Here is a 13,365-nt window from a genome sequence, read left to right as displayed (position 1 = left end):
TGAGGAGAGGAAGGCAACCTAGTTCTTAAAGGAACACACACACAACACACACACCTCTTTCCCTCCCTCTAAGCCTTAAGTTTAAAGGAACAGCTGCTGGGAGAAGGCAGAGAGAGGACGTTTTGGAATTCGTCCTGTACAGAAGGGAGAAATGGATGATATGTCCTGGAAAAGGAGGGCATCTGGGAGTTTCAGCCCTCACTGAAATCAGGCAGGTTTATGGACCAGCCCCATCTTTTCTCTCTCTAGTGTGTATGTGTGTTTGTGTATGGTTTTATGGGAATTTGCAAAGGCAAACCTCAGCCTGCCTCCCTCTGAAACAGCTTCTGGGGCAAAGAGGATTTTCCTCCTGTTTCCCTTCCCTCTCTGGAGCATGTGTGTGTATGCACTTGTAGAAATTATAGTTCTGAGAATGCACAAAAAAGTTATTTCCAAGCTATCAATGGGATTTGTCCTCATCTGTCTGAAACCCAAATTTGCTTTCTTCCCACTTTCTTGCCTAAGTAATGTGCTTTTAACTCCTTGTTGTCCTCTGTGTGTGATAAGCATTAGTGAATTTGTTTGTTTAACCATTTTTGGGAAGGATGCACATAAGCCCCCATAAATCCCAAGCAGAGAGCTCTGATGCCACAATAAACTGTAATTCTCAGGATTCCCTAACACTGAGCCATTGCAGGTAAAGTGGTCTCAAACTGGATTATTTCTGCAATGTGTTTTGGATGTATGTTTCTGGCCTCATATGAAATTTCCTATAAAGGAATTTGAAATGTATGAGTTTGCCATAATATGACAGGCTATTTGAAGGAACACACACACACACACACACACACACACACACACACACACAACCTATTTCTATTTGTTCCATGTTATTTCTGCCTGTGGTATCCAAATTTTTGTTAAGGGAGTAAAGCCCAGGAACATATCTGCTTCATTAACTGAGCAATGCCCATTCTTTCTCTACTTTCTGAGCTTTAAACAGAGGCTGATTTTGCTCTTCAAAAGCTGTACAACCTCCACAGCATATTTTAAGGGAATGATCATTTGTAAACTATGTCAAAAACACCTGTCTGATGTGTATGAATTTAAATTCTCTTGATATATAAATGTAACCTGGCAAAAGGTTGTTGAATTCTGAAACTGATCTGGACAGATGACATGACAGCAATAGCATGATATGTGTTTATTATTAATATTTGTCGGTAAGTAGAATTATTCTGGATGTGCACAGATGTGATGGCCTTGTGATGTATCAGCCAAGTGCTTCTGCTTATTTGAGTTAAACCCAGACAACTAGGTGAAGTATGATGTTTGGGGCTTCATATTACTTAATGGGATGCTAAAGGCATATTCATTTCTTGTATCTGTTGAGATTTTTCTCTTGCAAATTAGAGCTGGTGAGAAAGTTAACCCTGGTGGACTTGTAAGAATTTCCCCTAATGGAAGATGATGTCTTATTTTAATACACTGATCACTGATTGCCAAAGCTGCTGTTTTAGATTAGGAACCAGAAAAAAGAAGCAGAGAAATAAAGGTAATTAAATTATGACTGGAGGCAATATAAAAATGGGGGAGGAAAAGCAGTCAACTATGCCACCTACCTGTCAAAAGCAAGGGAATGCTTTTGCAAGCACAGGGATTAAGCAAGTTTAGTGGAAATTATACCAACTATTTTAATTTTTTTTGATGGGCTGAAGGAAATAATATCAAAAAAATAAAGATAAAGAAAAAAGGAATGGCCATCCCCAAAATCATATTTTGCTGGTTTTTGTAAGCCTGTCACATTCATGAGAATGAATGCATATGGTCTTTCCTCCTTTTAGTCTTGTTTTATAAGTAGTATTGATAATGCATCAATGTGAGAAGTTTTGTAGGTTCTTTGATAAGAATGGCACCAAAGGCAACCTGCCATACTAGGTACTGTTACTGGCCACAGAATGAAGCTGACTTCTCTCATGTGATTCACAGAGAAACATATTTACAGCTGGCCCACCATATCCATGGTATTCTTTTTATCCATGGATTCAATCCATCCAACCAATCCACTATAGCATTGTATTTAATGTGACTTGAGTATGCATGGATTTGGTATGTATTATGGATCCTGGAACCAAACCCCAGTGGATATCCAGTGTATAATAGGGTTTTAAACTGAGTTATGTGGGAGGAGGTGACAGTATTTTGGAAGGCAGGAGTTCATCAAGGGCTGAAGATAATAGTCAAACTGTTATAGAGGGGAAAAGGCAAATAGTGCAAGGATCCAACAGAGGGAGGGAAACAAACTTCACACAGGCAGCTGTGCAGGAGGACCCATGGTCTTTGATTTCTCCACACTAATGCACAGAGCATGGGAAAGTCCCATTCTAGGTAAACTCATGCTGGTATCAGCATGAAACTGGCTTCCAGTTTCCTAAGTTAAGAGTGAATAGTTATCTTGTAAGCTGTGTGTGTGCATGTGTGTGTGTGTGTGTGTGCGTGTGTGTGTGTGTGGAGGGTGGCAAGAGAACAGGGGAGTTCTCTGAAGTTACTCTGAAATTCTTTACTTATTAATTCTCTGAGCTGCAGAAGGATTTAGTTCTTTTCAGCCATATTGGCTGAGAGCTGGAAAGCCTAGTCCAATGCAACTCTGTGAAAATTAACTGTGCTACACTGATTTATCATCATCAGTGTCTATTAGTCAAGTTTCTAACCCTAGACCTGACAAATAAAGTATTCCAGTAAAGGCTGATTTTTTAAAAAAAAATAAAATAAAAAAATCCATTTAAATTACACCATGCTTTTAAAACTCAGTTATCATGAAATCGATTCTAAAGTTTGCTTTTACTGGGCTGAAGAAATCCCGTATTCCCTCTCCAGTGAATGCTGAATTTTTATGCTGTTTGGTGATTGATGACAGTAGCTATAGCACTGTACATAAACCAGGGGAAAGGCTCTTGAGGTCAACTAATGTAATCTGAAAACAGTGGGGATCTGTACCAAAATGAGTAGACTTGGAAGCAGCAATATTTTTTTTTGAAGACTACAATTAGGCTAATGAGACATATGGAGCTCTGCAAGGTTTAAGAGCTATAAAAAGAAACCTGGCATGAGAAATGGCTGCAAAGATTGTGGTGTATCAGGCTCATGGTTAAGTAGATAAGAGAGAAGCTTCAAAGTGTGAAGAAAGATGCTTGATGAGAAAGGAAGCATTTGAGACCTGGGGTGTGGAGCCCTGTTACTAGCTGATTTTTCCACATACTGTTTCATGAAAAAATCTGCAAAATTTTTGCTATTTAGTTCATTCTCATACTTGCCCGAATTGTTGTTCTAATATTTGTTGTTGTTCTTGTTAACTGCCATCATATCGACTTTGACTCATGGAAACTCTCCAAGTCCCCCTTTCATCAAATGCCCTGCTCTGGTCTTGCAGACTTAAACCTGTGGCTTCCTTGACTGAGTCTATCCATTTGGAATGTGGTGTTCTGCTTTTCCTGCTGCCCTCCACCTTACTAAGCATTACATAAAATGACACAACACCCTAGTGACCACTTACATAGCCAGTAGAGATGATTTAAGCACAGAATTCAAAGTTAGGCTTGATTTCCTCTTGGACCCGTTTATTTGTCTTGTTTGCAGTCCATGGTTCAGTTCTATGACACTTTAATGCTGCAATGGAAACTGCACATAAATGCATGATAGGGCTAGAAGTTGCCTTCAAAAACATAATTAAAAGAAGTTGGTATTTTATATTAACTGGGGAAAATGCAGAATTGTTCTGTATATTTACTTCCTAATGCAAAGTGGCCTATCATTAGTCATTAGAGCAGAACAAACTTGAACACTCTCTAGAAGCCATGATGACTAAACTTAGGCTGTTGTACTTTGGCCTTATCATGAGAAGATATGATCACTCACTAGAAAAGACTATTTTTGTTCTATCTTGTAGTGGTTAATCTTGCCTAGTTGATTTGTTTCTACACCTCCTTAGATGGGCTTTGTAATCTGAGAAATGCCTGTTGTAAGAGTTTTGAGTCTCTGTCTTTTGGGTCTCAGCAGATGCAGTTGTATAAAAGGGCTTGGTTGTAAACAATAGAGGTGAAGCTCAGAAGTCTTGGGTTTACAAAAGGCTTGTTCAAGATAATGTGCAGGCATACAAATTTGCTTATGTTATTACATTAAAGAACAAATCCAGGTGTCTCCTCCCCTTATTCTGAAAGGCTGAACATTTTTACCTCAGTTTAAGCCCTCCATGAAGTGTTGGATTTTGTAGTAGACAATGATTTTCTCATAATATTCCTGCTACATTTTTGTTCAATGGTTTATTCTGAACATAGAATTTAATCTGTCTTGGTGCAAAATTTATTTTGTTTTTATATGGAATATTATTGCTTGGACCACAAAACCTTTCATTGTTACAGCTGTTAACCACAGTGTATTCCTCTTGTTACTCAACACACATTGACTGCATTATGATCCACATCATTGCCTTTTATCTCATTTGTGTTCTATTATCAACTGAGGGTATCGTTGTTGTAAGTACTGAGTTCAAACACCAAAAGCACGTAAAGGAGTGTTCTCAGGAAAATATTTTGATTTCCCATCTTATTTTCTCCTTGTTAAGTTTTTCTGTTTGGCTCTTCAGCTTGAACAAATAGTTAAGACCCATAACACATGAGTTTAAAATATGGTTCTAGCATATCTTTGAAATCTGTTCATATATAACATTATGACAATTGTGTGGCCTTCAAGATGTTGTTGGATTATAATCCCCAGCATTCCTGATCATTGGCTATGATGGCTAAGGCTGCTGGGGGCTGCAGTTCAACAGCATCTGAAGGGCTGCACAATGTATAATGAATAGGCACAACCCAGAAAAAATAACCCTAGACATACATTGATTAAGCATGTGATTAACTCCACTGTTGAAACGAGAAGTGCTTAACCTAGGACTCTGGGGACATGTGGCTTAAAAGTGCTTACCTTTGCTTGGATGTCGTTCAGTATTTTTATATTGCAATATTTCTCTGTTTATAAAGATTGCTTATCATTCTGAACTTTTATGAACAGCGCCGCTTATAAAACTAAACAAAATATTGATATCATTATAGTATTTGTGATTTTATGATGTGTAAAAGTAATAACTGGGTTGGATCAGCAATTCCGTTACCTGCCTATCAATTACATCCTGGTAGAAGCAGCATGAAGCACAGCTTTCGTTAATTTCCCTCCTAAGTATATCTTGAGCCTATATGTTTAACTACTGTAAGCAATGAATGAATAGAAGTATGGGGGGGGGGAGTGTTTAAATTAGAAAAGTTCCAATGTCTTTATATCAATTTCCCTTATTTATAATCGTTAATCTATGAGCTGACATATTTTGTAGTCAAACTCACTCATTTGGGGTTTAACATGTGTTTGTCATAAATGAAGTGATCCTTAGCCATCAAGAAGCTGTCAGGTTCCTGGAATAATCTGGAGCAGCACTTTGTCAAGATTTTGACATTCAAAATATTTTGCTATAATTAAACTAGGCATAGGAATGAATTTACTGAATGTGCTATGGGACAAACAGGGCTAATAAAAAAAAAAAGAGACCATTTCATCTTCCTACAAGTGTAGTTTACAGAAACACACAGGAACATCTTACTGTTAGTTTATGCTAATCTAAAATCAGCAATTAAACATAAACATGAATTGGAACACTAAATTTCATCTGTCTTGGTGCAAAATTATTTTGTTTTCATATGGAATATTATTGCTGGAATTAGCAGAAAGAAAAGTGTACCTCTCTTTCTTCCCAGCACACATTGACTACATAATGGTTTACAACCTTTAGAAATATGTCAATCATTAGAGGGCTGTCAACCAAAGCTGGTGCAATTCCATAGCTGGAGTATGAGTTGACTTAATATAGGAAATGAATATATTTTGTGACATACAGGATTGAAAATTGGATTGACAGGCAGATTCTGTGTATGTTTACCAGGAGGCTGAATAGACTGGCATTATACATCACCTCAGGGCAGAGTGGGGGTGTGGCAACCGCACAATGCCCTCTTCGATGCTGCCCTGATGCTGCCACATGGTGGGTGGCACCATGGCACTCCTTCAGTGATACATCCAGATGACACAGTGCCAAAAGGAGTGCCAGAAAGTGCTGCCGTACAAGAAAGTGCTGCCGAGCCCTGGTGGCGCAGTGGTTAAATGCCTGTGCTGCAGCCACTCACTCAAAACCATAAGGATGCGAGTTCAATACCAGCAAAAAGGCTCAGGCTTGACTCAGGCTTGCATCCTTCCGATATCGCTAAGATGAGTACTCAGATTGTTGCAGGCAATTAGCTTACAGTTGTAAACTGCTTAGACACTGTTAATTCAGTATGAAGCGGTATATAAATGAAGCTTTTTCCCCCCGCGTGAAAAGGAGCAGCATATTGCAGTTCCTTTTAGCACCGGGGAAAGGTCAGATTGGAACCATGGCATGTAGTTGCTGTGGCCCTGATTTGATGCTGAAAGGGGTGGCAGTAGGACTCTCCAAAGGGTAGTCTGTTTAGCTCCTAAGATTTCCCACTGAGTCCAATATGCAACTATTGGGGGGGGGGGATCTATTAAGATCATTGTGACAAATGCTTTGAATTAATGATGACTCTTTAAACAATGGTAGCTATTTTCTTGCAGATTTCCCAGCTGCTACAATTGGGAAAGATGGCCGAGAATGAGCCTCAATAGCAATTAAGAAAAAACATTAACAAATTCTGTGTTTCATCTCTCTCTAGCCTTTTTCATTTAAGCGCCTTTTCTTTTGTGAAATGCTAGCATGAAAAGTAAAACATGACTCAGCAGTATGATTTGGCAACCAAAAAAGCCAATGCAATTCTAAGCTGCTTCAACAAGAATATAACATCCAAGCTGAGGGAAGTCAAGGTATCATTCTATTCAACTTTGGTCAGACCTCACTAGGAATATTGTGTCCAGTCCTGGGCACTACAATTCAGGAAGGAAATTGAAAAACTGGAATGTGTCCAAGGGCAGGTAACCAAAATGGTAAAGGGTGTGTCTTACAAATAATAGCTTAGGGAGATAGGAATGTTTTTTTGTTGTTGCTGTTAACTGCCCTTCAGTCAATCTTGACCCATGGCGACTCAAGACTTCCTGTCCTTGACTGTTCTGCTTAGTTCCTGTAAACTCAGGCCCATGTCCTCCATAATAGAATCCATACGGTCTTCCTCTCTTTCTACTTTTCTCCATCTCTCCTAACATTATTGTCTTTTCCAACAATACATGCCTTCTCATGATGGGTCCAAAGTACGACAGTCTAAGTCTTGTCATCTTGGCTTCTAGGGATATTTCTGGCTTGATCTGCTCTAGGAGCCATTTTTGTCCCTTTGGCTGTCTATGGAATCCTCAGCACACTTCTTCAGCACCACATCACAAATGAGTTGATTTTTCTCCTATCGTCTTTCATGACTGTCCAGCTCTCACATCCATACAGTGCACCCTCCCTTAATGCGGGGATCTGTTTCGATCCCTCCGCGTAAGGGGAATTCCACATGTGCTGGAGCTCTATTAGAAGTAATGGGGCTCACACCAGCAGAGCATGCGCACCATGGGCACACACCCCATTACTTCTTCTGAGACACGCAAGGGGCTTTTCCAACACAGATTTCAGCATATTTCAGCATATTCAGAATTTGTGTAAATTATCCATGATCACTATTTTTGTTTTCTTTATTGGGTATGTATGTTTGGGTATGTTTAATTGGGATAAAAAAAGACTGAGAGATGATGTGATCTCCATTTTCAAGTATTTGAAGCGCTTTTGTGAGGATGGAGCAAGTTTGCTTTCTGCTGCTGCAGACATGAGGAAGCAAATTAATGGATTCAAATAATAAGAAAAGAGATTCCACCTAAAGATTAGAAAGAACTTCCTAACAGTAACAGGAGTTCAACATTTAAATAGACTGCCTTGGGAAATGAACTAAGCAGAACATCTTCTTTGGAGGTCTTTAAGCTGAGGTTGGATGACAATGGTGCAAAGCAAGTGGCCAATAAAGATGGCCAAGATTGTGGCTACTGGACAACCAACCTCCAAAGTAGGCCACTGCCGCAGTCCCAAATTCGCTGCTGCCAGGAGTCGGATTATCTCCACTCCTTTTTGGGCCAATTTTCAGCTCCCCAACATGGCATTGGTGTGGCTTCTAGCCATTCTAGGAGTGTGTGTCGTCTAAATACCATTCCCCCAAAGAGGGCAGAAGCCATTTTATTTGACTTGTGCATTTCAGGCCAATCTCTCAGAAGTGCTTTGACTGTGTAAATTAGTAAATTAGTAAACAGAAAGTAGAACTATTCCCTTCTTTTCCTTTGTAGACCAAAGGCTACACAGTTGCATAGATATATTCCTATAAATAAACCATTTGGGGAAATGAATTAACTGAATTCAATATGAGGTAAGAAGGATTTAACCTCCAAAAGGATGTAGTAGCATCTCATTATATATGCTGTATCAACAAAAACCAGGAACTCAACATAATCAGAATGAGGTATCTCGTAGTGATAGATTAAAGTCTATACATTGGTACAGAATTGATATGATACAGGAAATTAATGAATATAATTGGGGACATGGTTATATTGGACTGATAGCATGATTCAATGCATGTTTACTGAGAAAGAAGTCCCACTCAGTTTAATATGCTTGCTTTAATATGCTTGGGAATAAGTTCTGTAGAACTCATTGAGACAAATGAGTTAATGCATTCCCCAGTTTTGTAGGTACTAATATAACTTTCCTGTTTCAAAAAAGAAAGAAAGAAAGAAAGAAAGAAAGAAAGTTAGTTTAACTCTAGGAAATCTGCACATCAAGAGAGCTACAGTATCTGTGATCATTAACATACTTCTGGTGCTTATTTGATGACAGCAACATCTGGTTTTGACCATGGGAGGTTAGATGATTGCTTTCACACTTCATTTTTCTTAGCTGCAAATGTTAGAGAATTATTTTTTTTTTTTTGCAATCAGAGCAGCTAAAACCTAGCTCTAAGTTAAGCCTCCTTATCTGATCTTCTTAAATCATTCTTAATGTGAAAGAAGAAATGAGCCACACCTGAGACTTGTGCAGATTTAACTATAGGTTCTGCTGAGACTATTTCAAAAAACATTTGTGTTAACTGGACTTTGAAACAGCAAGCCATTAGGTACCATAAGAAATATTCATCCTGTATCTCTTCCATGCATATAATCACTAAAGATGTTATTATAAAACAATGTAAAACAACTGCATTGATGAATCTAGTTATCCTGAATATTTAAAATATGAATTAAAAGCAAGATTTTTATTTCATTGTTGTTCTTCATTTTTGGTATAGATATGGAAATCATTGTGGCAGGAAAAATAGGCTATAAATCTACCATCTGTGACCAAAACGGCATTTGTTGATTGGCCACTGGGAAAGAGGGAAGCTTTGTTTTACTAGCCAGGAAGCTTTTGCAGTTTTCTTGTCAGGAAATATCTTTACATACTGTAATACAGATATGACAGCTTGGATAACAGCTTTTAGCTTCTACTCCAGCAGGTTTAGATTTTACATGCTACACGCTCATGCCCATCAAGGAGAACTGTGCCAGACACAACACTTCTAAAACTGTTTCTCTATTGTGGCTGCTAAATGTGATGTCATCTAGACACTGCCACATGGGGTTGTGATTCTACTTTATTCCTCCAGGGCAGCTGGAAATTTCCTGATTGTATATGATCGTGGCAAGACATGGTGACTTAATAGTAGGTGTCAGTTTAATCCTCCAGTCAAGCCCACAACACCTCTCATCTTTATTGTACTATAGCATAAGACTCTGGCCAAAACAGAAGCTTCACACAATGAATCTATGCCACTGAACGGCTTCTGCGGAATTTGGAATTCATTTCTCCTGCTTCCTTTGCTATTTCTTGGCATTATCAGCTAAAATTGGCTGGTGGACTCCTCAAGGGAAGGATTTGTACAGATGCAGCTATTGGGTCTGCAGGATGGATTGATTGGAGGAACTGCAGAATATTCCCATTGAAGAATGTGCACTGGACAGATTGTTGTCAGTGCAACAAATATAGAAACTCAATCTGTCTGAATGAATGTTGGGATAATCATGCTCAAAATGAGCAAGGAACAAGGGCAACAAATGTGCATACGGTTGTTTCAGTTCTACATCACCTTTGTAACCTCAACTTGCTCTGGAGATAGGAGCAAAAACAGCAATAAGAAGGCATGGATTTTATTTTTTTTCTGAGAATACAGAAACTGTGAAATTGTGTATTCAGTCCTCTATATCCACAGATGTTTTATCCATAGATTCAGCTATACTTGGCTTAAAAATATTTTTTAAAATATAAATTTCTAAAAGCAAACTTTCATTTTGCCATTTTATATATGGGACACCATTTCACTATGCTATTTTATTTAATGTGACTTCAGCATCCATGGATTTTGATATCCATGATGGGGCCTGAAACCAACCCCCAGTGGATACTAAGGGTACATTATGTTTATTTCTATGGGATAATGTCCATAATTTCCATTAAAGAGAAAAGTGAGATATTGTTGTAGTGGGATGAAAGCTTGTTTGTTCATGTTATGGAGAAATTCAGATATGGTAGCTTTTGCACATATGCATTTTGTTTGCCATCAATTTTGTTCTCCCAGGCTGGCAATAAGCCAACTCATGAATGAATGACAAACTGAAACAATTATATATCCACATTTTTTTTTGTTTCTTCCATTCCTATTTTTTTCTTCCAACATCTGTATTTCTCTGAGTGTCTCTACCAAACCAAGTTTTACCATCTCTATGTTTCAGATACACTTTGTGCAATATGGAAAATTAGTATTATACCATAGGTAGAGCCCTCAAAAATAAATAAGAGATAAAAGCACTTCAGGTATTTATAGAATGAGAGAGAAAACTCATATGTGCAATAGTATAATAATATATTTAGATATAAATGCATGCAATTTGTTTAACTTGTGTCCCTGTTTTATCCACATTCTCTATCCAAAAAATATCTCACTGAAAGATATTCCAGTCCTCTCAACCAGTTCTCCACTGCTTTAATTCCTTCCTTCCTTAGGAATCTTCTTGTCTCCATTGTTTGTCCTGACTCTGCAACTGATTTGTTTATCTTTTCTTCTTTCAAAATCTAGTCTACCAAGATTTCCCCCACTGTTTCCTGAAATGAAACACACCGTTGTCTTCTTGAATTAAAAAAAAATGTGTCGCATTGGCTTTGTGATTTTTTTTGAACTTATTCTCATCCACAGTCCCAGGCTAAACTTCCTCTATATGCAAATTACACCAGTGTGACCTCTAAATATCAATTTGTCAGCACAAATTCTAAGGGCCGGAAGTGTTTTGGATTCTGGATGATGATGATGATTTTTGAATATTTGCAAAGATGTTATTATCTCAGCCACCCATTTTGGATTTTGGAGCATTTTGAAGTTCAGATTTTCAAATAAGGGGTGCTCAACCTGTATAAATTTACAAATTTTTTTACAATGAAAAAAATCACTCACTTTTAAACACTAGCAGCTCATCATCCAAGTGAGGTGATGGTGAGTCTCACCCCATTATTTGGGGGAGAAATCCTATTTGTACTTGGAACCCTGCTTTTTATCTTCTATTAAAACCAGCTAAAATACCAGTATGGAGGACAGTTCTGGTTCTTCATACTTTCCTAATAGGATTTATTATTCTCAGAATCAGAAAAGTATTTTTAAAGCGTAATAGTTTATAGTTCAAGCTGCAAGGCCCAAAACTAATTAGTTGCTCATATAGTTACATTTTGAAACTTAACTTCTTAATTTCCTACTTAGTTATTTTTAGTTCTTTAAAATCTGAATGTTACATATTGATAGCCTGTTGTAGAAAGCATACTTTTCTCTTGTCCAACCTGTTGTTTCAACATTCACAAAAATGTGCAAGGCCAGTAGTTGCAACAGCTACAAGCACTTGAATCACTTTGTTGTTGTTAGCTGCCCTCGAGTCGGTTCCAACTCATGGCAACCCTGTAGATGAAACATCTCCAATAATCCTTATATTCCACTGCCCAGATTCTCCAAGCCCTTGTTCCTAAACCCCCTGATTGAGTCTATCCATCTGGTTTGTGGTCTTCCTCTCTTTCTTCTACCCTCTACCTTTCCTAGCATTTTGCTTTTTCTAGTGATCCGTGCTTTCTCATTTAGTGGCCAAAGTATGATACTCTAAACTTGGGTTTTTTTTATGATGTTTTAACTGTTTTTATTTTGTATATGTGGGGGGTTGGAGGGTTTTTTGTCATTTTATATTGTTTTTATATATCTTGTACACCACTGTGATCACTGAAGAATAGCGGTATAGAAATAAAATTTATTTATTTATTTATTTATATCATCCTTGCTTCCAAGAAGAGCCCTGGTCTGATCTGTTCAAGCACCCATTCGTTCTTGTTTAAAAACAAGGATGCCCTCTCTCCCCTTTATTATTTCTATTAGCAATAGAGCCTTTGACAAATGAAATTAGGGATGAAAAAGAAATTAAAGAATATTGTTTTGGTAAAGAGGAACTGAAATTAAATTTATTCACAGACAATGCATTGATAATTACTCAAGTTCCATTTAGAAGTGTTAGCAAATTAATGGAAATAATTGAAAAATTCAAGAAATTATCTGGTCTTACAGTAAACATGCAAAAATCAGAAATATTATTTTTAAATACCAAATGGGAACAGAGGAAAATAAAAATTACTACTGGTTTAAAGTCAGGGATAAAGAAGATGAGGTATTTGGGAATGATTTTAACTAAAAATTTGAATAGGATAGTGCAAGGCAACTATAACCAGTTGTGGATGAAGAGAAATAAAAATATATATGAATAAATGGCCAAGTAAAAAATGGAATATGTTAACAAAAGTAAGAATGTTCAAAATGATGATATTACCCAAATTTAAATGTTTATTTTGAATAATTCTTGCAAAGATTCCTATTAAAATAATAACAGGATGAGATAGAACAATTAAAAGATGGATTTCTGACAATAAAAAAAATTCTAGATTTACAAATGCATTAATTTATGGTCACCAAGAAGAAGGATGGTGGGGTATCCCTTCTTTAGAGATTTATTTTGAAGCATCTCAGATGAAAAGAATCTTAGAATTTGAATATGAGAGGGAAAAGAAAGGGGTAAGGTTAGAAAGATCAGTAAATAATATGGAACATAGTTCATTAATTAGATTGAGTGGAAAGGAACAGAAGCATAAAGGTAATTTGATTGGCTCCTTGAGATTAAATATACAAATTTGGGGGAAATGGCAAAATATAATGGTAAATGGAAATTTTAAATGGTGTCCTATAGAAAGTTTGAGTA

The sequence above is a fragment of the Sceloporus occidentalis genome, unplaced genomic scaffold (assembly GCF_023333645.1).
Source record: "Sceloporus occidentalis isolate IW3139 unplaced genomic scaffold, rSceOcc1.0.p SCAF_4, whole genome shotgun sequence".
NCBI classification, from domain to species: domain Eukaryota; kingdom Metazoa; phylum Chordata; class Lepidosauria; order Squamata; family Phrynosomatidae; genus Sceloporus; species Sceloporus occidentalis.
The sequence above is the reverse complement of the archived record's forward strand: the minus strand, read 5'-3'. Positions refer to the sequence as shown.